Below are 23114 nucleotides of genomic sequence, written 5' to 3' on the forward strand. Positions count from 1 at the left end.
GAGTGTGGATAATCAAGAGTTGCTGTATTTTTTATGCACAACTTAATCTGCAGCTTCTAAACAACTTCTGCAGTATAATTTTGGACAACAAATTAGTTTCAGATGAGAGACTCTTGCTCCTCCTTGAAAAACATTCTTCATTTCAAATTATCCTTGCTGCCAGCCACCAGGGCTGACAAGAAAGCAGAGAATTAAGCTGTTGAGACAAATCCTGGCTCTCGGTTGCCTCTTGTTTTCCCCGTTGCAGATCCTCTTTGCATCTTGGTCTTCAGGGGACATCTCCAGCAGGGAGGAGGAGCTGGTCCAATGTCATGGCTGGGCCTCCACGCTTGTTGGGAGCTCTCCTTTTCCCTTCCTGGTGGCTCTGCTCCTTTGAGGAGCCCTCAGCCAATTTTGGAAGCAAGCCTGGCTCAGAGGGGCCTCTGAGCTGCTGGGATCGAACTGTCAGCTTCCGCTCGGGGCAGAGTTCCCTGATATGAGACCACACCAGGGTGGCACAACTGCCTACCAGTTCCCCTGAGCCAGGCAGCCAGCGGGGAATAAGGATCTTTCTCCAGGGAACAAGAAAGTGAAAGGTACTATGGCATACACAAGAAAGCAAGGTCAGTGTGAGTGTCTATAGACCTTGTCTTACTTAATCTCTGTTACAATGCCTGGAAAAGGGTACAGGTCTTTCTGTCTTACCAATGAGGACATTGTAGCTTGTGGGAGATTATATCCTAACTTCCTAAATGGAAGAAAATCATATCATAAATATTATAAGACCATCTTTAAAAGAAGATAAAATAGGTTGTGTCATGTTGAAGCATTAAGTATAGTTCTATTTGTTATGCAATAGTACAAAAGCTCAAGATTTTCATTAAATGTGAAAATACAAAGAGAGGTTGCTTTGGTGTGACTTGGGTGATAACCTTTAATACTAAAATAGCATACCTGCCCGGTTAGCACTGTGCCCTTCTGCTCATATGAATTTATTCTTTCATAAGGGTGTGCATCTGCAGTGATCAATGCAAAGAAATAGAGAAAAGCAATAGAATGGGAAAGACTAGAGATCTCTTCAAGAAAATTAGAGATACAAAGGGAACGTTTCATGCAAAGATGGGCTCAATAAAGGACAGAAATGGTATAGACCTAACAGAAGCAGAAGATATTAAGAAGAGGTGGCAAGAATACACAGAAGAGCTATACAAAAAATATCTTTACAACCCAGATAATCACTATGGTGTGATCACTCGCCTAGAGCCAAATATCCTGGAATGTGAAGTCAAGTGGGCCTTAGGAAGCATCACTATGAACAAAGCTAGTAGAAGTGATGGAATTCCAGTTGAGCTACTTCAAATCCTAAAAGATGGTGCTGTGAAAGTGCTGCACTCAATATGCCAGCAAATTTGGAAAACTCAGCAGTGGCCACAGGACTGGAAAAGGTCAGTTTTCATGCCAATCCCAAAGAAAGACAATGCCAAAGAATGCTCAAACTACCACACAATTGCACTCATCTCACATGCTAGTAAAGTAATGCTCAAAATTCTCCAAGCCATCTTCAACAATATGGGAACTGTGAAATTCCAAAAGTTTAAGCTGGATTTAGAAAAGCCAGAGGAACCAGAGATCAAAGTGCCAACATCCGTTGAGTCATTGAAAAAGTGAGAAAGTTCCAGAAAAACATCTGCTTTATTGACTATGCCAAAGCTTTTGACTGTATGGTTCACAACAACCTGTGGAAAATTCTGAAAGAGATGGGAATACCAGGTCACCTGACCTGCCCCCTGAGAAATCTGTATGAAGTTCAAGAAGCAACATTTAGAGCTGGACGTAGAAAAACAGACTGGTTCCAAATTGGGAAAGAGTATGTCAAGGCTGTATATTGTCACCCTGCTTATTTAACTTCTATGCAGAGTACATCATGAGAAACGCTGGACTGGAAGAAGCACAAGCTGGAATCAAGATTGCCAGGAGAAATATCAATAACCTCAGATATGCAGATGACACCACCCTTATGGCAGAAAGTGAAGAAGAACTAAAGAGCCTCTGGATGAAAGTGAAAGAGGAGAGTGAAAAAGTTGGCTTAAAGCTCAACATTCAGAAAACTAAGATCATGGCATCCAATCCCATCACTTCATGGCAAATAGATGGGAAAACAGTGGAAACAGTGTCAGACTTTATTTTTGGGGGAGCTCCAAAATCACTGCAGATGGTAACTGCAGCCATGAAATTAAAAGACACTTGCTCCTTTAAAGAAAAGTTGTGACCAACCTAGACAGTTTATTAAAAAACAGAGACATTACTTTGCCAACAAAGGTCCATCTAGTCAAAGCTATGGTTTTTCCAGTGGTCATGTATGTATGTGAGGGTTGGACTACAAAGACAGCTGAGTGCCAAAGAATTGATGTTTTTGAACTCTGGTGTTGGAGAAGACTTTTGGACTGTGAAGAGATCCAATCAGTCCATCCTAAAGGAAGTTAGTCCTGAATATTCACTGGAAGGACTGATGCTGAAGCTGAAACTCCAATACTTTGGCCACCTGATGCGAAGAACTGACACATCTGAAAAGACCCTGATGCTGGGAAAGATTGAAGGCAGGAGGAGAAGGGGGACGACAGAGGGTGAGATGGTTAGATGGCATCACTGACTCAATGGACATGAGTTTGAGTAAACTCCAGGAGTTGGTGATGGATAGGGAGGCCTGGCATGCTGCAGTCCATGGGTCGCAAAGAGTCAGACATGACTGAGCAACTGAACTGAACTGAACTGAAGTGCGTGCATGCTTAGTCGTATCTGACTCTGCAACTGCATAGACTGTAGCCCACCAGCTCTTCTCCATGGAATTTTCCAGGCAAGAATACTGGGATGGTTGCCATTTCCTACTCCAGGGGATTCTCCTGACCCAGGGATTGAAAACACATCTCGTGTGTTTCTTGCATTGGAAGGCATATTCTTTTATCACTGAGCCACCTGGGATACTAGCAAATCATACTAAAAGCAAACGTACATAGCACTTACGTGCCAGGAACTGTTATAACAATTTTTGCTTCATAACTTACTTGCTTCATGGCTTATTTAGTCTCTACAATAAGACTGTGAGATGGGTGCTATATTGTTCCCAATTTATAGACAAGGAACATGAAGCCCAGAATGGTTAAATAAATTTGTTCAAGGTCTCGCAGAAGGTAAAAAGCAGAAGTAGTATTTGAATTTGGGAAGCCTGGTACCAGAGTCTGCTTTAACCACACCCAAACATACTCTTTCACAGCTTTGTATTACTCAGTGCACACATTTCTTGCTCTCCTTCGGCGGTGTGACCCTTCAGCTGTGGTCTCCTGCGTGGTTCTCTGGGCCTCTGGGAATCATGCTATGTCTGTGTCCAGCATTTCTGTCTGGAGACAGTTCTTACCTTACTGGTGGAGCTCTGTAACACCAGTTGTTTTAGTCACTAAGTCGTGTCTGATTCTTTGCAACCCTATGGACTGTAGACTGCCACGCTTCTCTGATCATGGGATTTTCCCATGGGATCATGGGATTCTCCAGCAAGAATACTGGAGTGGGTTGCCATTTCCTTCTCCAGGGGATCTTCCCGATCAAACCCGGGTCTTCTGCTTGGGAGGCGGATTCTTTATCTACTGAACCACCAGGGAAGCCTGTAGCACTAGGGGCCCTGACTTTTCTCCTCTCTGTGTGGAGCCCAGTGCAGCACCGGGCAAGGAATCTGCAAGTTTGCTCCTCCACTTAGGAGTAGTATTGCTTATTTCTTTATTTGCTTATTTGATAAATGCACATTGGCTGCACACCCTGTGCAGGCACTGACCTTAGGGCTGAGAGGTACGGAAGCAACACAAAGTCTACCCAGAAACTCCTCTCTCCTCCACCCTCTACCCAATTCCATCCTTACCTAGGGAGTGGAGACAACTTGAAGATCTGGGATAGCCTTGAAGGGAAAAGTCATGGCACAAGGGCAGCCCGAGAGGGGTGTGGGAAGGGGGAGCAGCCCAGCCTTTGGCTGCAGTGAGAGCTGAGTGTGCTGAGGCATCCCAGTCTGCAGGAGACTCCAGATAATGGTTCTCAGGTCCTTCAGCCTCAATTCTGACTGGACCACGTACTCCTAGAGTTGTTGTTCGGTCACTCAGTGGTCTCCGACTCTTTGAGACCCCATGGGCTGCAGCATGCCAGGCTTCCCTGTCCTTCACCATCTCCTGGAGCTTGCTCAAACTCATGTCCATTGAGTGGGCTACAAATCTGGATTGTTTCATGCCCCCCCCCACACACACACACACATTGCCTGACAAAAACAACCATTAGTTACTGCATTTTTGCCTGAGTGAAGCTGCCCCTTGATCATGTTCATGGTGCTGGTTATAAGCTCAGGATTTCTCAGCGAGTCTTGGGGCTTGTCTCAGCCATGGTCTCCCAAATAAAATGAACTCATTCCAAGTGGTTCCGATGACAAGACCTCAATGAAGGATGGGTTTACAGAGGTGAAGGCAGAGTTAAGGGAAGAAACCCAGAGTGGTGAGGCATCTGGGGCCTAGTGGCACTCTCCCTCAGGCTGAGAGAGGAGGGTGCCCCCAAGGGAAGTGTGTAAAGGGGACCACAGAGCCAAAGCTACAGTCACAAATGGTTAGAGCTAGAGATGTGGCCCTGAGGCAGGCAGGGCTGGGGAAGAAATGTCCCACCTTCCTCTCTTCCCTCCCTCTGAACTCTGCCAGGGCCTCCCATTGCCACCCCCTACTGGAAGCTGCAAGGCAGCCGGATGACACAGTCTCCTGGGGTTAGTCAGCCTTCTGGGGCACAGAAGAGTGGAGAACAAAGCTGTAACATAAGTAGAGCAGCGTGCTTCCCTCCTGCCCAACCCCAGTGGCACGGGGCCTTGGCCTCTCCTCTGTAGGATGAGACACCCATGGGAGCAGTCAAAGCCTGGGGCTCAGCCTGTTGTGGAGGAATCAATCTCTCTCCCTTCCCCTTGTAATGGGGAGGGGTTAATTTTGAATTCCTACTGGATCTGCTTCTGTGTAGGAGATCAAACTGGTCAAACCTAAAGGAAATCAACCCTGAGGAAATCAACCCTGGATATTCATTGGAAGGACTGATGCTGAAGCTGAGGCCCCAGTACTTTGGCCACCTGCTGTGAAGAGCTGACTCATTGAAAAAGACCCTGATGCTGGGAAAGATTGAAGGCAGGAGGAGAAGGGGACAACAGAGGATGAGATGGTTGGATGGCATCACTGACTCAAAGGACTTGAGTTTGAGCAAGCTCTGGGAGATGGTAAAGGACAGGGAAGCCTGGCGTGCTGCAGTCCTTGGGGTAACAAAGAGTTGGACACAAATGAGTGACTGAACAACAACTGCTTCTGGGACTTGAATCCTTATCTTGCTGATTTGATTATTGTAGGTATATATAATGGCCTGCCTCAGGGAGATAGAGTGATTTCCCTGGTGGCTCAGACGGTAAAGCGTCTGCCTACAATGAGGGAGACCCAGGTTCGATCCCTGGGTCAGGAAGATCCCTTGGAGAAGGAAATAGCAACCCACTCCAGTACTCTTGCCTGGAAAATCCCATGGATGGAGGAGCCTGGTAGACTACAGTCCATGGGGTCTCAAAGAGTCAGACAGGACTGATAGACTTCATTTTCTTTCAGGGAGATAGCCTGACCCTGCCCACCTGTGAAGGGTTGTAAGGAAGTGAAACTAACACATCCCCCTGCCTGAGCCTTGCCCTCTAGGAGATATTTACAAGAATTAAATGGTCTTTCTGTTTCCTCACCTCCCCCTGTCTCTGATCCATAAAAAAAACCCTGGCAACCAGACCCCGACAACAAGGTTATTTTGACACGCTAGCCTACCATCTTCTTGGTCAGCCAGCTCCCAAATAAAGTCCCTTCCTTGTCTCAACCCGTTGTCCCTTGGATTTATTGGCCTATCCAGCGAGCAGAGTGAGCTTGGACTTCATAATACCTCTCTCTTCCCTCATTCCTTATCTTCTCTCTTTCCCAACTTATGCTCCAAATTTTAGAATCCTCAGGTTCTAGGCATCTGCCATTTCTTTCTTCTCCTTCCCAGCCTTTCTGTCCCTCCTAACCCACTGGAAGAACCTTAGCAGCAGGGCCAGCCCAGAGCCAGTGGTTGAGCCTGGATGGGAAGTTGCTGCAAGCCAGGGTGTTTGTCTGGGGGGTCTGTGTGTGGCCTCTGCGGTTAGGCTCTGCTGCTCAGCCTCCCACTTCTCTGAACCAAGGCCACCAACCTTCTCTGAAGAGCACACAGCCACTACTGCTATTCAATGCCTGGGCTCCTGGCCCTCCCCTCCCCTGTGAGAAGGAATAAACAGAGTTGTCTACAGACTTTGCTCAAGGGGATTTTTCTGAGGCCAGTGTGGGGTCAGCAACCTGACCCAGCAACACCCAGCAACTCTCCCTTTGAGGAATTATGGCTTTCCCATCCCAAGGGAATCCTAATGAGGCTGTCAATCACAGATGCCCTGCCTCCCACCATTGGTGCGTGATGCAGCTGACCGATAGGAGTACCCCATCCGCCTTGGGCAGCGATTTATCTGAATGTGGGTGTGAAACCCTACAAGTTAGCAGTACATTTTCCCTGATTGACCCCTCCCCTCCTGCAAACCTGCCTTTCTTAGCCTTTTCCATCTCTGTTAATGACAATTCCATCAGTTCTTGTTGCTTAGGCAAGAAATCTTGAAGTCATTCTTGACACCTTTCTTTCTGTCAATTCACATATGATTCATCAGGAAGTCATGCTGGCTCCATTTCAAAATATGTCCTGAATCTTACCACTAATTTCACTTAGTTGAAGCCACCAGCTTCTCTCCTTGGTATTAGCACAATAGTCTTCTAATTGGTTTCCTCATTTTAATTCATGCCCCCTTATAGTCCATTCTCAACACAGTAGCCAGAATGAGCCTTTTAAAATGTAAGTCAAATTACATCATTTCTCTGTCCCAGTGCTTTCAATGACAACATATTTCTTTCTCTGTAAAACCATGGATAAAATATCCCTCACAACCTTTCCAAGACAACCCATTTCTCTCTCTTTACAAGGCCATACTTAAAACGTCCCTTACCTCTGTTATTCTATGATCCTATTCCCTCTAATTCCTCCTTTCTCACCCCACTCTAGTCACATTGGCCCCTTCCCTGTCATACATCATGCCAAGCACGCTCCCACCTCAGGGTCTTGCAAAGGCTGTTCCCTTGTCTGACATGCTCTTCCTTTAGATACCTGCCTTGTTCACTCTCTTTCCTCCTTGGGCTCTCTGCTCAAGTACCACTTTCTCAGTGAGGCCTCTCTGCCCCTACTTCCAATTTAATTATGTACCATCTGGCATTTCTCTCCCCCTTCTATTTTATTTTCTCTGCAATTATCACCATGTAACATACTATTTACCTCACCTACTTACCTTGTTTTTTATTTCTTCCTCATCTTTCATGCATTGGAGAAGGACATGGCAACCCACTCCAGCATTCTTGCTTGGAGAATCCCAGGGAGGAGGAGCCTGGTGGGCTGCTGTCTATGGGGTTGCACAGAGTCGGACACGACTGAAGTGACTTAGCAGCAGCAGCAGCATCTTTCCTCCAATAGAATGTCCATTCCATAGGGCATGAGATTTACATTTGTTTTGATTATGGCTGTATCTCTGAGATACAGCCATATAGAAAGTGAAGTTGCTCAGTTGTGTCTGACTCTTTGTGACCCCAAGGACTGTAGCCTACCAGCATCCTCTGTCCATGAGATTTTCCAGGCAAGAGTACTGGAGTGGGTTGCCATTTTCTTCTCCAGGGGATCTTCCCAACCCAGGGATCGAACTTGGTCTCCTGCGTTGTAGATGGACACTTTACTGTCTGAGCCTAGGTGCTCCCTAAATCCCTGTAGAATAAATATATGGACTTAATGTATTGGCGTCCACCCTATTCTACATGATTGGCCCTCAGAATGCAGGCTTGGGCTGTTCTCTCTCCCACCTCGTAGAGAAAAACTCCCAGAGAGTATGGCCTACAGCCAGAAAGGGCAGAGACAAAGACCCGAAATCCTGAGGACACTGAATCGATGGATGCAGCCGTGTGTCCACTAGATCCAGCCCATTCCTCCTTGGACTTCCCAGTCCCCCTAGAACCTCCTCCTTGGCTTAGCTGATTTGAGATAGAATTGATTGCTTGCAACAGGATGAACTTTAGACAAGAAAGTCTGGTGCTTGGGAACTGTGCAGCAAGTACTAGAGTCAGGCACTTGTGAGAGGAAGCTAGCCATGGAGGTGAGGGCTGGCATCTTTTCTGCTGAGTTCTCCCCAGATAGGCAGGGCAGAGTATTCCAGCTAGGAGAGAAAACCTTCTGAGAGCAGGAGCTGAATTTCTCCAGCTATGCCCTTTGCAAATCTAATGAAGGCAGACCTCATCCAGGGCCACACAGGAAGGAAAATGAAGACTGATTCCAGCCACCTTGGCTTTCTTACTGCAATTGGCAGCAGGAAGGGGTGCCCTGGGCTCTTGAAAGATCTTTAATCATGGTGTCTGAAATCCTAAGCCAGAATCTTGGCTCTGCCATTTCCCCTGGGCAAGTCACCAAGTTTTGTTGGCCTCAGTTTCCTCATCTTAAAGTGAGATGGTTGAAATAAATGACTCCTTAAATTCCTTTCAGCATGATGTTCAACGGTAAGGTAAGTGCATTGTGATTAAGTATGCAGGCTCTGGGGTCACGCTGTCTGAGGGCAGTTCTACTATTTACTACATGCTGGAATTTGAGCTTCAGTTTGTTCAGATTAAAATAGGATTCATAGGGAATTCCCTGGTGGTTCAGTGGTTAGGACAGGGCACTTTCACTCCTGGGGCCTGGGTTCAATCCTTGGACTGTGAATTAATATGCTGAATGCCTTGAGGTGTCATCAAATTTTTAAAAAGCATTAGAGGAGCCTGGTGGGCTGCAATCCATGGGGTCGCTAAGAGTCGGACATGACTGAGCGACTTCACTTTCACTTTTCACTTTCATGCATTGGAGAAGGAAATGGCAATCCACTCCAGTGTTCTTGTCTGGAAAATCCCAGGGACGGCGGAGCCTGGTGAGCTGCTGACTATGGGGTCGCACAGAGTCGGACACGACTGAAGTGACTTAGCAGCAGCAACAGCAGCAGCAGCAGCAGCAGCAGCAGCAGCAGCAGCAGCACTTCCCAGGTGGTACAGCGGATAAGAATCCGCCTGGGGGCGCTAGTGGTGAAGAACCTGCGTGCCAATGCAAGAAACAAAAAGAGATGCAGGGTCAGTCTCTGGGTCCGGAAGATCGCCTGCAGGAGGGCATGGCAATCCATTCCAATACTCTTGCCTGGAGAATCCCATGAACAGAGGAGCCTGGCGGGCTGCAGTCCACAGGGTCACAAAGAGTCGGACATAACTGCAGTGTGCCCACACCAATGCAGGGACGGGCTCCTCTGGTGTGAGAAGATCCAAGAGCAACTAAGCTCGTGTACCACAACTACTAAGCCCGTGAACCTAGAGCCTGTGCTGCGCAACAACAGAAGCCGCCATGATGAGAAGCCCGTGCACTGCAACAGAGTGCCCCCACCCACCTTAACTAGAGAAAGCCCGCACAGCGAGAAAGACCCAGCACAACTAAAATAAATAAATAGATAGATAAATTTAAAAAATAAGATTCAATATTGTAGCTATCTCTATTAGTACTAAATTATAAGAATTAAATTAGTAGACCACATAGAGGGCTCAGAAGTGTTTTAGGCACACAGTAAGTCCTCAAAAATATCGGCTATTATATTATTATTCTTTGCTATTATTACTGTTATTGAGAGCATTTTTCCTGGATCTTGGAGTGATTTCTGCTCCCATCTCTAAGACTGATCCTCTTCAATGGCAGGGCTTGCAGCCACCTCTGAACACTGACCATTCCCTCCCTTTCTTTGCAGTGACTGGAAACAGCATTGAGATGGCAGCCCCAGGGCCAGAAGTCAGCTTCCCCTTCTCCTGTGGAAAGGTGGGGCTGGTATCACTCACTTAATTTGGAAAATTTCCATAGCATTTTCCCCACATTTTGCTTGGGTTAGCTTATTTACACGAACCATACATCTTATCACTGTCATAAATTTTTATTCCCATGGACATGTCTAAACTTATGGGTTGAAATAACATAATTTACATGCTGTTTAGTATGCAGATTGGGCTAATCCACTTCTATAAATTCACCACCAGGCCTGTGCAGCCACCCTCTCTCTGTAGGACCTCAACCTGATTTGAATATCACACTCTATTGTGTGGTTGGTGGTGTGAAATGCTTGGGTCAAGAGCCACCCCCTAGACAGCTGAGCACTGACCCGACAGACTGCCTGTGCCTGCAGTCCGTGGGTGCGGCACAGCCCTTCCCCCAGCAGAGGCCTTCTTCCCTGTGGGTCGCTCCCACAGGTCCTCCGACTAAAAGCTGAGAAGTCACTAGGAACCAGGTGAGCTCTTTTCTGTCTTAGGCTACATCCTGAGATAAGGGTTTCAGTGCCAGTGAGTCCAAGGAGTGGGAAGCACGGGTAGGTACAGAAGGGAGGGAGGCAGATGCAAGGTGTTGTTGAAGCTTGCGTGGCCTTGGTGACTGACGGATGTGGGCGAGCGGGCTCAGTCCTCTGGGAGCTGCTCGTGAACAGGTCTCAGACGTGCCCCACCAGAAGAGGAGGGAGACAGGGTGCTGATTCCCCAACTCCCTGCTGATGTTGTCCCAGAGGCTACAACGCCCCACATGTAGCCAGAGAGGACTTCAGGTGAGGGCTGCTGCACTCGATGAAGAATACCTCTGGCTTTTATCTGAATAAAGAATGATGAAGTTGGAGCAGGGGGAACTTCCCTGGTGGTATAGTGACTAAGATGCCATGATCCCAATGTGGGGGTCCTGGGTTCCATCCTTGGTCAGGGAACTAGTTCCTGCACGTCACAACTAAGATTTCTCATGCCACAACTGAGACCTGGTGCAGCTGAAATAAATAATAATAATAATAAAACAATGATAAGGGGATAAAAATGGGGCACTGTGTTCACAGCGTCTTTCTTGTTTTCAGTTCTGGTTCTGTCACCTGGTTCTGTCACTTCCTGTACATTCCCTCAGGGAGGCCTTTCCTAATGCCCTGTTGGAAACAACACCCTCTCATGTTCTATTCATATCCCCTATTTACTTTTCTTTATAGCACTTATCACTACCTAATGTATTATGTATCTGGGTTTACAGGAAAAGACAGCAAACAAACAAATATTTAATACATCAGGCAGTCGAGAGTACAATAGAGAAAATGCAAGCGGAGGAGGAAGATGAAGGTACGTCATACGGGGATGGGTTGCTATTTTTTCTGTGGGGTTGTGTATACCAAGGGGGTTCTCTTTAGTGAGCTGTGGTTGAGCTGAGAGAGACCTTTAGAAAGTGAAGGAGTGAGCCATGTGGGAGAGCTTTTCAGGCAGAAGAAACAGCAGGTACGAAGGTCCTGAGGCAGGAGCATGTTTGGCTTGAAAGTGAAAGTGTGAAAGTCACTCAATGTGTCCGACTCTTTGCGACCTCATGGACTGTAGCCCTCTGTCCATGGGATTCTCCAGGCAAGAATAATGGGAGGGGTTGCCATTTCCTTCTCCAGGAGTCTTCCTGAACCATGGATTGAACCCAGGTCTCCTGCCTTGCAGGCAGATTCCTTAAAGTCTGAGCCACCAGAGTGCAGTGCTTGAGCGGGGGAGAGGAAGAAGAGGTCAGACAGTGATGGGGAAGTCTGATAGACGTGAAGGTCTAGATTAGGACTTGGGATTTTACTGTGTTTATCTATCAGCGTTCTCCAGAACCCTTGTTTACTGTTTGTTTATTATAAGAAATTAGCCCTTGTAATTATGGAGGCTAAAAAGTACCAAGATCTGCTCTTGGCAATTTGGTGACCCAAGTGAAGGTTCCAGTCTATGAGTCTACAGGCTTGAGACCCAGGAAGAACCAGTGTTTCAGTTGGAGTCTGAAGGCAGGAAGACTGATGTCCCTGTGCAAGCAATTAGGCAAGAGTTCCCTTAGCCTTTTTGTTCTATTCAGGCCTTTAAGGGATTGGATGAGGCTCACCAACATTAGGGAGGGAAATCTGCTTTACTTAAGACTTTACTTCTGTTGATTCAAATGTTAATCTCATCCAGAAACACCCCAAACGGACACAGCCAAAATAATGTTTGAATGAATGCCTTGTCTTTCTGTGGCTCAGTCAAGCTGACATAACCATCACGCCCCAAGTAAGACAGAGAGACATTGAAAGTTTTAGTCTGATATGATCAGATTTATGTTTTTTTTTTCTTTTTCAAATTTATTTATTTATTTTTTAAGTTTAAATTTATTTATTTTAATTGGAGGTTAATTACTTTACAATATTGTATTGGTTTCGCCATACATCAACATGAATCCGCCACGGGTGTACATGTGTTCCCCATCCTGAACCCCCCTCCCACCTCCCTCCCTGTACCATCCCTCTGGGTCATCCCAGTGCACCAGCCCTAAGCATCCTGTATCCTGCATTGAACCTGGACTGGCGATTCGTTTCTTATATGATATTATACACGTTTCAATGCCATTCTCCCAAATCATCCCACCCTCTCCCTCTCCCACAGAGTCCAAAAGACTGTTCTATACATCTGTGTCTCTTTTGCTGTCTCGCATACAGGGTTATTGTTACCATCTTTATAAATTCCATATATATGCGTTAGTATACTGTATTGGTGTTTTTCTTTCTGGGTTACTTCACTCTGTATAATAGGCTCCAGTTTCATCCACCTCATCAGAATTGATTCAAATGTATTCTTTTTAATGGCTGAGTAATACTCCATTGTGTATATGTACCATAGCTTTCTTATCCATTCATCTGCTGATGGACATCTAGGTTGCTTCCATGTCCTGGCTATTATAAACAGTGCTGCGATGAACATTGGGGTACACGTGTCTCTTTCCCTTCTGGTTTCCTCAATGTGTATGCCCAGCAGTGGGATTGCTGGGTCATAAGGCAATTCTATTTCCAGTTTTTTAAGGAATCTCCACACTGTTCTCCATAGTGGCTGTACTAGTTTGCATTCTCACCCACAGTGTAAGAGGGTTCCCTTTTCTCCATACCCACTCCAACATTTATTGCTTGTAGACTTTTGGATCGCAGCCATTCTGACTGGCGTGAAATGGTACCTCATTGTGGTTTTGATTTACATTTCTCTGATAATGAGTGATGTTGAGCATCTTTTCATGTGTTTATGTTTTTAAAAGATCACTCTGGCTGCTTTGTGAAGAAGAGTCTGCAAAAGGCAACCGTTTTTAGTGAATTAGACTACTTCAGGGACTATTGCAATAATCTAGGCAAGGGATGTTTGATAGCTTGGACCAGGATGATACTGGGTGGAGGTGGTGAGAAATGGCTAGATTCTGAATGGACTTACTGATGAGTTGGAATGTAGGATGTGATGGGAAAGGCACCAGTATGATCCCAAGGTCTTGGGTCTGAGCAGTCAGGAGGTAGGAGTTCCCATTCACTGAGATGAAGAAGACTACTGGAACATCTGGTTTGATCAGGATAAATTAGGTGTTAGTATTTGGACATGCCAAATTCAACATGTTTTGTTTACATTCAGGCAGAAATGTAAATTAGGCCATTGGATATATTTGACTGGAATTCAGGGGTGCAATTTTGTTCAGTTTGGTATTCAATAGACACTCACTGAATGAATGGCTGTTTGACTGATCAGGTTTATCCCATGAGCCTCCAACAGCCCTCTGTATAACACTAATTTCCTTGGTCCAGCAGGGGACATCAAAGTCTCTGCTCTAGAACAAAAACCCATCAAGCTGCTGGGCATGATGCTCTCGCTAATTCTCTGTCCTGCATTGATTTGATCCTTTTTCTTCATGTTACAACCACCTGAAGACCTTTTAAAACATTCTATTACTCCACTCTCTGGTTCTGACTCATTTGATCTGGGTTGGGTCTGTATATCAGTAGTTTTAAAAGATCCTCAGGTGATTCAAAAGCATATCCAGAGGTTGAGAACTACTTTTCTATGCTTTGACTTAACTGTGTGCTGGGACTTAAAAAAAAAGTCAGCTCTTTTGTCAAAGCCCTTAGGAAAATACTGAAATCTTAGGCAGAAATGTTTGAAAAATACCATCAGTTAGAAGAAGAAAAGCTTTAGGTGAAAATATATTCGGCAGAATATTTAACAGTTGTAATTTAGAAACAACAAAATGGAATATTATGCAGCCAGAATAGATGATTTTGTAGACAGTATAGTAACTTGGAAAAATGCCTATGAGAGATGGTTAAGTAAAAAAAGCAGAATGTCCAATTGTGTCTACATTATAAGGGTAACTATGTAAAATCATGTGTGCATATAAATAAAGTGCTATAGAGGAACAAAGAAAAATGAAAGCAGTGGATTTGTTAAATAGGATAGTGGATGATGCTTCTTTCTTTTTTGAGTTTTTCTTGTTGTTGGAGAGAGTATGGTATTTATTTCATTATTATAAGTCTGGGTTTTATTCTGTTGCAGTAAGTAACAGAAATTTAAAAAATGGCAACATCACTCCAAGCACACAGCCTGATTCCCTGCCTCCCAGGAGAGGCTTTTTTAGAGCCCGAAAGTCCTTAGGTTCTTTTACCATCTCTGTGACACTGGGATCAACGTCTGGACTTGTTCAGGAATCTCCTCTTTGCCTATTAAGTGCCTAACGTGGGCCAGCATAATGCTAGTTACTGGGGCCAAGGGATACATAAATCAATCATTGCTCTGGGAGAGCTCACTGTGAAGAAGGAGAGATTAACACATAAGCAAACATTACAATAGGGCTTCTCAGGTGGCTCAGTGATAAAGAATCTGCCTGCCGATGCAAGAGGTGCAAGAAATGCGGGTTTGATCCTGGGTCGGGAAGGGTTCCTGGAGGAAGAAATAAATGGCAACCCACTCCAGTATTCTTGCCTGGAAAATTCCATGGACAGAGAGCCTGGCAGGCTACAGTCCATGGGGTTGCAGAGTCAGACAGGACTGAGCGACTGAGCATATGCATGCTCTCTCTCTCTCTCTCTCTCACACACACACACACACACACACACACATTACAATGATTGTAAGACAATGCCATGAGCGTGATAATATGGTTATGAACAAAGTTCTGTGTAAGCTTAGATAAATTTGCTTCAGGGGAGTCTGGGATGGTAGAAAAGAGGAGGTGATAGTTGTTCTTGGTCTTGAAGGACAAGTAGCAGCTCACCAGGTAGAAAATGGGTAGGTGTAAGATGGGGTGGGGAGGAACCAGCTTTCCAAACAGAGTGTGTAAGAGCAAAGGGTTATAAAGGACATGGAATGTTTAGGAAACAGAAAATAGATTTGGATGGAACACATTCATTTATTAATTTACTCAACAAGTGATTACTGAGTATTTTTTGTGTCTCAGACATTGGGCTAGATACTGGGGAGACCAAGAATTATTAACCTTTTCTGTGGTTTGAATACTGATCATAATAATAGCAGATATTTTCTAAGTGTTTAATATATATTAACTCATGTATTCCTCTTAAGAACTGTATTTTCACTTACAAGTGATGAAATTGCAAATTAGAGTTTCAAGTACTTATCCATGGCTACACATTTACCATGCAGTGGAGCTCCTCCTTGAGCTTACAGTCTAGTGGAGGAGACAGACAAGGAGACAAATGATCACAAAGTGATAAGTCTAGAATGGAGGTCAAGGTAGAGCTTTGGAGAAGGTGACTTAAGTTGAGTCCTGGAGGATGAGTGGGCATTCGACATGCAAAGTAGGTATGAGGTAGAAACAGCAGGGCTCCACGGTGATGATGGGTGATAAAGGTGGAGAGATTGGTTAAGGCCAGTTCATGAAAAGTCCTTGAATGTCCTGCTAGAGAGTTGAGACTTTATTTTCTAAGCAATGGTGAATTAACAAGTCCTTTTTCTTCTTTTGATCTGAGACTGAGTCACTTGGGCAGTGATTTAGCCACACCAACTGTGAACTCTTAATGACTTGGCCTAATGAGAAAAATGGCATGGATAATCTAAAAATAATGGACGATGGGAAAGGACTTGAGCCTGCTCATGGAGTGTGCCAGATCGTGATTTGCTGCGATGGAGGAGCAATTGATTTCTTTGTTCATTAAAGATTATATTCTGGCTGATGTCAAATCTGCTGTTTGAGAGCACCTGTGGCCATCATGGCAGTCTCAGTATCACAGGGGACTGGAGAAAGAAACTCCCTTCTGACCAAGCGTAGCAGAATAAAAATGTAACTGAGGGGCTGATATGCTAGGGTTTTTCACCAAGCTCGCTGTCCCCCAAGGGGCTGAAGTTGCAAGGATGGTGGAACAGAGAGAAACTTGGAGGTTTCAGGAAAGCTCTGGCTTTAGAATGCAGGGTGCAGAGTGATTAATACTTCGAGTTGCACAGAGCAGCCAATGGAGAAAGCTATACAAGTTGGAGTAGCACAGGAAACGTTGACCCTATAGACCACATGCCTCCAGAGGGGATTTCTTCTCACATTTTTATGTGATGATGCAAAGACGTTCTATGAGTAGAATTCACGGGCTATCAAGTCTGTAATCAGGTGGCTGTAAGGGAAGCAAGGGGTTTTGACCCTGCTCTGAGAAGGCTGTCTTGGGACTTAGGCAGAGAGCGTATTACTGTTAGAACCCTTAGTAGTTAAGAGGAAGTTCTAGGTTGAATTGGGAAAGGGACCTATAATAACCATAAAATCCTGAACTAACTGTGCCCCCTTCTGTACAAGATACAGTCCTGTATACAGAGCCCCAGAAGACTTGAGGTCAAGACCAGCGCTGCCACTAACTCACATCATCTCTCTACACTTGTTTGCATCACTGTGCAATGGGAGGGTTAGACCAGATGTTGTCTAAACCTCCTCCAGCATGGGTTTGTATATGACCTCCCCCAGTGATAGCTTTCAGTTGCTTCCCACTTGTGGATGCCATTTTATGGATAGAGAAATCAAAGACTTGGTAAAAACTGCAGAAGTGCAAATTTGCTCATAACATGAAAAGTTTCAGAGAGCTGGTCGGTACCAAGGGGTGTTGGACTGGTCTGCTCTGGGTGCAAGGAATAAAGAGATGCATTGTCTATGGAGAACTTTAAAACAGTAATAGAACCAAAGACAAGTCAGTCTGCTTTTTGTTATCACCATGTGTTGACAATTCCAAATATTCCTCCTCACCTCGGGGGACCACTTCCCCATCCCCCTCCTTGATTTGCCACTATTTATCTATATGATTCTTTTTTTATTCAGTGCTCTTTTGATTCCTCAGACTGCATAGGGGGAGAATCTCGTCAAGGTGCTAACCCTTTCACTACCACCTCTTATTTTTGATTTGCGTCCAGTAAAGAAGAGATGGGGGTACTCCGAATCACTTTTTAGCAAGGAAGGGTGTACTCTAGCTGTGGACTGGAGTGACAGCAAGGAAACAGGGACAGTAAGAGAGGCCAGAACACGTAGTGAGGTGTGGAATGGGTAGAGTGGTTGGCTTAAGAAGTCAAGTCTGGAGCATGTGGCCTGTGGACAAGGTAGGGAAAATTCCCTGAAGGCCTGGGTTTGGCTGGACATGTGGTGCCTGAAGACAGAGTCTGCATCTCAGTTCTGATTTCACAGATCCTGCCACTTTTCTGAGGCTTCTCCTGGCCACATCTCAGACAGATTTCTTAGACATGATCTGCTCTGCACTCCTCACATCACACCACCCACCATCCTTCTCTGGATTGGTTTCCTCCCTGGTCTGCCTGGTGTCTAGAATATGCAGGGAGTTTGCCACCCTTGTGGGGACTCGTGAATTCTGCAGGCCTGGTCCTTGGTGCCCAACCTTCTGCGAGATGGCCCTGCTTCAGGTCCACACTGTCCCAGGAGCTATTCTTTGTTTTCTTTTTAAAAATTGAAGGATAGTTCATTTACAATGTTGTATTATTTTTAGGTGTACAGTAAAGTGATTTACATATACATTTTTTCTTTTTTAGATTCTTTTCTATTATAGGTTATTATAAGATATTAAATATGGTTTTCTGTGCTGTACAGTAGGTCCTTCTTGGTTATCTATTTATAGATATATAAATTATATATATAAAGTTATATATCTATTATATATAGTAGTTTGCAGCTGCTAATCCCAAACTCATAATTTGTCCCTTACTTCCCCTTCCCCCTTTAGTAACCATAAATTTGTTTTCTATGTCTGTGAGTCTGTTTTGTAAATAAGTTCCTTTGTCTCTTTTAGATGCCAGAAGCCATTCTTGATAGCAGCAAAACCATCTGCACACATTCTATGGGGCTTGATGGGCTGCTCTGGAGAGGAGAGGAGTCTCCCAGGAAAGTATGAGTGCGATTGGGGAAGGAGACTGGAGAAGAGATATAGACCCTTAAAGAGAGATCCCTGACAAGCTAAATAAAAGTTTTGTTTTTGTCTTGCTTTGTTGCAAAGTGAGAGCCCAATTTGGAACAATTAAATTGACAACCAACCCAACCCAATTCTCACCTAACCCTGAGGACTGAGTTCTGGTTTCTCCCAGGTGTACAATTTGCTCAGTTTTGTCTTTTACATACACACAGCAGCAACATATTCCCTCTTGTCCATTTAGTTCCTAATTGTTATCCTAAGATGATTTATTTATTCTGGCAGGAAGAGAAAAGGAAAGGACAGTTTCCACTGGAGTTTGCTTGGCTTCTTTAACCCTTTCCTTCCTGATTATAAAAGCCGCACATGTTTAATGTAGAAAGTTCATTATTGTTGTTCAGTTGCTCAGTCTTGTCCAACTCTTTGTGATCCCGTGAACCACAGCATGCCCAGCTTCCCTGTCCTTCACCATTTCCTAGAGTTTGCTCATGTCCATTGAGTTGGTGATGCCATCCAACCATCTCATCCTCTGTTGCCCACTTCTCCTCCTGCCCTCAATCTTTCCCAGCGTCAGGGTCTTTTCCAATGAGTCAGCTCTTCACATCAGGTGGCCAAAGTATTGGAGCTTCAGCTTCAGCATCAGTCCTTCTGATGAAAGTTTAGGAAATGAATATTTCAGATTAAAATAGCAACTTCCTGCACCAGAGACCACCACTGCCACCCTTCAGCTGTTGTTCCAAGAGTGTGACTGGGGGTGGGGGGTCCTGGCTGTGAGGGTTTGCTTCCCCTGTTCAGTTCCCACTTTTACTGGAGGCCCCTGTGTCTTGAGCTTCTCTGGACCTGGTGGAAGGGAGGTTTTCAGCTCTTGCCCAGGCCCTGTCCCAGCCCAGGAGAAACTCCCGGCTCTTCCTCAGATGGTTCTCTAAAGGTTGGGATATAGTGCTTGTTCTGGCTCTCTGGCCTCTGTGCTACAGTCTTTGGAGCTGTGGCTTTTGATTTTCTTTTGAAATCTTCCTTCTTGCTTGCTGTTGGCAAGCTTCATGTTTACACACACTCACACACATACAGAATTTCATTTTTTAACACAAAGTCAGTTCAAACACATTTCATTTACAGATATTGATTTATAATCCCACACAGTATTAGAAAGTCATAGTAGACATTTATCATTTCTTAGGGCAGCTCAGCAAGCCATACCCTGATTCTAGTTTTGGGAAATCCTGTCTTGGGTGCAGATCCTTCTTCCTTCATGATGGAAGGCAAAAGGGAGAATCTCTCTCCCAGCCCCAAGGCCATTAGGGAGCTGGGCTATGACCTTGGCTCAGTTGCCCAGGCTCTACCATCTCCCATGCTGGATCTTGAGGGAGCCATGTGAAGGTTCAGGAATGGTTCAGACATGATTTATGGTGGTGACAGAGACTTGGCACTGAGCCATTGGCTTTGTGTATCTCTAGGTGGCAGTGGCCTGTGACAGCAGAGACACTGTCCTGCCCAGATGGGTGTGAGGATGACCTGGTCATTCCTGCTGGTCATCCTGGCTTTTGGATGAGTCTTAGAGCCTGATTTTCTAAACTTCTGTTGATTCTGAGGGCTATTTGATGTTCTTCAAAATATTAATTTTCTCTTAACATTAGCCAGAGTGCTTTTAACAACCCTAATTTATACCATTTTATTTTTGTCTTAAAGATTCAAATGCTACTTAGTAACTCACAACATAACAATTTGAATTTCTTTTGTAGTTTGTAACTTCTGCTTCCTCAGGCCACATAGGTGGGGCAGAGGGAGACGAATGGAGGGGACAAAAATAAAAATACAACAGTACTGCCGTGGCTTCACCCTTAGCTGAAATGGCAGGGAACTCCAGGCCTTCCTTCCAGGATCCTCCACATTTCTGGGCTTCTAGCTGCCTGGTACTTGGCCCTGTGTCTCCTCTGTTGACCATCCTGGAGCTTCCTTGGGACTCTTGTGAGTTTTTCTTCTTCTACCCCCATCTGTCTGTGAGCTGCCTGATTTACTCAAATTATATTCACTAATCAATTACTCAAGCTGGTTCTTCTTTTTGAAGAGACCTGGCTACTTCAAGTATTGTTCTGGGCTATCATCTGGGCTTTAGAAATGGCCATGAAGTCAGTGGTGACTTCATGGGCGAATGCTACCATCTCTTTCTGGAGCCTGTCTGCCCAAGTCTTTTGTTCTGTGTCATTCCAGTTCCATCCATACCCAGGGAAATTATGTTCAAGTCTCATGATCTTAAGTCTTACCCACTGTGATCTGGCAAAGTGCAGGGGAGAGAGAAGACTGAGAGAGAAGGTTATCTGGTAGTGCTTCTAAGAGTTGGAGCAGGAGCAATGTCAAGAGAGCCAACCATGCACAGTGGGGAAAGCCAGTGCAGCAGACAGAACACAGCACTAAAAGGGTTGTGTTAAGGATAATGGGCCCAGAAAGGTCCTGCTTCAGGTCAGAGTAAGGGGCAAGAATGTGGTTTTCTCCAAGCTCCTAGGTCTTGCAAGATCTCCACAGCAAAGAACAGGAGTCCAGGTAGGTAGACAGAGAAGCAGTGTCCTGGACACTCAGGGAAGTTTTGCAGCCAAGAGTGTGGGAAGTGAATAATCCTGGGTTGGGGTGAGAGGATTGACATGCAACCAGGACAAATAGACTTTTACTTAAGCCGTGTCTGTATTCTAGAAATTCCAGCTCTAAATAGTTCATGGTTAAAAAAGTTTGGGCATCATGGAATTCCAAATCTCTCTTTTGGAGATTTATATTTTACATTTCTATACTGGAGGTTCTGAGTCATAGAATTGCAAACAAAACCAAACCTGTTTGTTGTTTTTGTCCATCGCTAAATTGTGTCTGACTCTTTGTGACCTCATGGACTACAGCATGCCAGGCTCCTCTGTCCTCCACTATCTCCCTGAGTTTGCTCAAATTCATGTCTATTGAATTGGTGATGCTGTCTAACCATCTCATCCTCTCTTGATCTCACCCCCTTCTTTTGCCTTCGATCTTTTCCAACATCAAGGTCTTTTCCAGTGAAAAAGAGAGTAGTAAAATATGTTACAAAGAATATTAACAGTCCTTCTGAAGTCTCACTATGTGCCCCTCCTTATTCACATTCCTCTCCTTTCTTCAGAGGTGACTCCAACATGACTTTTATCACCATTGTATGTATTCTCAAACAATATATTGTTTAGTTTCACCTGCTTTAAATATTGTACCAATTTGGAATCATCCTCTTTGTAATATTCTGTAAATTGCCTTTATCTTTTATCTTCCCCACCCTTTTATTTTTTTTTAAATTTTGAAGATTTTTTTTTTTTTATTAAACATTATATTGCTGAGATTTACCTTGTTGATGTGTTCTGGAGTTTATTTCATAGTCACTTAAAATTCTTTGTATGAATATATCATAGGCTATCCATTTTCCTGATTGAATATTTGGGAGTATTTCCATTTTTCCCTTTTTTGCTGTTACAAACAATCCTTCTGAGAACATTCTCATGCATTCTCCACTGTGTACAGGCAAGTGTCTCTATGATAAATCCCACAGCGTGTGTATTGCTGGGTATGGAGGGATATATATCATTGCCTTTATTACTAGAAACTGTTTTCCAACATGTTTGTATCAATTTACACTCCCACTGCTATTCACATACTTGCCAACACATAATTTCAGAATTTTTATTTTTTTATACCTTGGTGGGTGTGAAATATCTTATGAATTTTACTTCCATTTCCTGGATTTGCCACCCTTACCCCCATTTTTCCAGTCTTCTCTACATATGTGGCCTTGGAAACAGAGGTTACTGTTGAATTAAAATGAATATGGTGTGAGTTACTAAATTGGCTCTGTAACTAAAAGACAAAAATACCAATTATATAATTCACTCTTCTTTGTTACAGGTGACTTCGGCTAACTTCAATGGAAAAGGAACTTTGGGGTGGAATATCAAAGTAAACACACTCACAGGAAGCTCAGGGAAAGGACAGGACCAGAAGCCGAAAGACCAGCAGGAAGCCCAGAGGATTCACCTCCACAGGACCGGGCTGGTTATGAACCACCGCTGCTCACACAGTGGTGCCAGGGGGCATACCAAGGTAATACTATTGAATGCTGTTGCCTCTGGAGTTCCAACAACTCAATTTCTCTTCTATTTTATGCCAGGGAATTTGGGCATATCAATTTCATTTATTATACACCACTGTAGAGTCCATATTTCAGTCAACACTGCAAATTTTTAGAGGCATTTCTAACTACTAAAGCTAATGCATTAAATAAGAATCTCAGCTAAGTTTGCCTTATTAAGAGTTATACACCATCCTCCCTGAACTTCACTCCCATACATATTTCTTGGGTTTCCAATAATATAAATGAACAGAAACATGCAAGACTTTTGATACATATAAACTGTTGTCTCTTGTACAAACTTTTACTTACTGAGGTGTGATTATAGTTACAAATCTGGAAATAATAGGTGTGTATGGGGTGAGTTTTAGTAGTATAAGAATCCCTTGAAAGGCAACTTCCTCAATGAGGTTATTACAAGGGTTGGCTAGTCTCCCAGGGCAAGGTGGAAGTAACTGTTTCTTTAGCAAGGGTGACTTGGGGGGTGGCAGTGGTTTAGTTTCTTAGATTTTTCCAAGTTCACCAAAATGTTTCCATTCAAAGTCAAGTTCTTCTTCTTTTTTAACACATTAAATAATTTTATTTATTTATTATTTTTGGCTATGCTGGTTCTTTGTTGCT

General features: G+C 44.3%; 1 long non-coding RNA gene across 1 annotated transcript; it reads left to right on the forward strand.

Moving 5' to 3' along the window:
- The first annotated feature begins 11168 nt into the window (after positions 1-11168).
- LOC138985847 (uncharacterized) lies at positions 11169-22512 on the forward strand. The gene is made up of 3 exons (XR_011462811.1): positions 11169-11294; positions 18251-18346; positions 22271-22512. It is a non-coding gene; the product is annotated as an uncharacterized lncRNA (long non-coding RNA).
- Positions 22513-23114: the final 602 nt, after the last annotated feature.

This window comes from Bos mutus, chromosome 3, assembly GCF_027580195.1.
Source record: "Bos mutus isolate GX-2022 chromosome 3, NWIPB_WYAK_1.1, whole genome shotgun sequence".
NCBI lineage: Eukaryota > Metazoa > Chordata > Mammalia > Artiodactyla > Bovidae > Bos > Bos mutus.